General features: G+C 35.7%; 1 pseudogene across 1 annotated transcript in view; it reads left to right on the forward strand.

Annotated features, from left to right (window-relative positions):
• The window catches only part of LOC105819303, a 13,743-nt pseudogene extending 12,514 nt beyond the window's left edge, over positions 1–1,229 (forward strand). Inside the window, exon 5 of the transcript XR_001137954.1 lies at positions 4–1,229. The product of XR_001137954.1 is annotated as a UDP-glucuronosyltransferase 2B31-like (transcript). The remainder of the gene's footprint in view (positions 1–3) is intronic.
• The last annotated feature ends 366 nt before the right edge of the window (positions 1,230–1,595 follow it).

Below are 1,595 nucleotides of genomic sequence, written 5' to 3' on the forward strand. Positions count from 1 at the left end.
GAGTATTAGTGTACTTCTCTAAGGCAATTCTATGGCATTTGTTTTGATACTTTTCAAACATCTTCCATGGATTTTATATGTTTAGGCAATAAACTTACTTTTGGTGTTGGAATGTTGATGTTTTTCCTTCAGCTATAAAGAGAACGCTATGAAGTTATCAAGAATTCATCATGATCAGCCAACAAAGCCCCTGGATCGAGCAGTCTTCTGGATCGAGTATGTCATGCGCCACAAAGGAGCCAAACACCTTCGGGTTGCAGCCCACGACCTCACCTGGTTCCAGTACCACTCTCTGGATGTGATTGGGTTCCTGCTGGCCTGTGTGGCAACTGCTACATTCATCATCACAAAATGTTGTCTGTTTTTTTGCCGAATGTTTGCGACAGCAGGAAAGAAGAAAAAAAGGGAGTAATTATATCGAGCCCTGAAGCTGGGATACCTGAACAATGGATCTCCTGCAATTTATTCCAGCAAGAAGGGGTTGTGATGGAAAATTCTCTTCCTCCTGTGACAAAACATTTTTTCTCTACTTACTTCGTCAAGTCAAAATTTGTTTTCCGGAGATTTAGTACCTATTTAAAAGTTAGAAATATTCCATGTCAAATATTGAAATGAACTAGGAAAAAGTAAATATTATGTAAAATATATGAATTTATAGCTAAATTTATTGTTCTAATTCATAAGTTATGGCACAAAACATTTATTGAACTTAACTATGTTTCACACATTGTACAGGGACAGAAGAACATTGAGAAGTCCACTCACAGTATCAATACTGTTTTGCTAATACTCAGAAAACTTTGGCTTCATTCTGAGCAGAATTTTCTTATTTTAATTGTTACTGAAGAAACTATTCAATGATTAATTTCTGTAAAAGGTCTCTTCCTTCCTTTTGCTATTGTGAGGCCAGTGGTACTACTTGGCTTTTACAGGACATGGAACCTCAGTATACCTGCTTTCCTAAAAGACGTGGCAAGACATTTATTTAGCTTCTAAGAACTTAAGGTATTTCCCAGGGGAATGTATGTGGAATTAGAAATATAGCGACTACTACTTGTTTCCTGCAGTAAAATTGAACTATTTTGCAAATTCTTTGGTTTCACAAACCAATTTTTAAGAGCATTTTAAGAGATTTACCAGAATGATTTCACTCCCTTTATCAGCCATTTATAAAAGATGTAAGGTCTCCACTTAGTAGTCATAGATGATATTTTGTATTTCCATGGTATCAGCTGTAATTTCTCCTTTTTCATTCCTGATTGAGCTTATTAGAGTCCTGTCTTTTCTGCTTCTTGTTAATCTAGCAAGAGGTATGTCAATTTTGTTTATTTTTTCAAAGTACCAATTTTTTGCTTTATTAACCTTCCATATAGCTTTTTTGTTATTGATTTCATGTAGTTCTGCTCTTGTATTATCCTGGATAGAGCTGGAACTCATTCTACTAAGTGAAGTATCACAAGAATGGAAAAATAAGCACCACATGTACTCACCATCAAATTAGTATTAACTTATCAACACTTATGTGCACATTTAGTAGTGACATTCATCGGGTATTGGACAGGTGGATGGGGCAGGAGGGCATGGGTATATTCACA

This window comes from Propithecus coquereli, unplaced genomic scaffold (assembly GCF_000956105.1).
Source record: "Propithecus coquereli isolate 6110/MARCELLA unplaced genomic scaffold, Pcoq_1.0 Scaffold479, whole genome shotgun sequence".
Classification (NCBI taxonomy): Eukaryota; Metazoa; Chordata; class Mammalia; order Primates; family Indriidae; genus Propithecus; species Propithecus coquereli.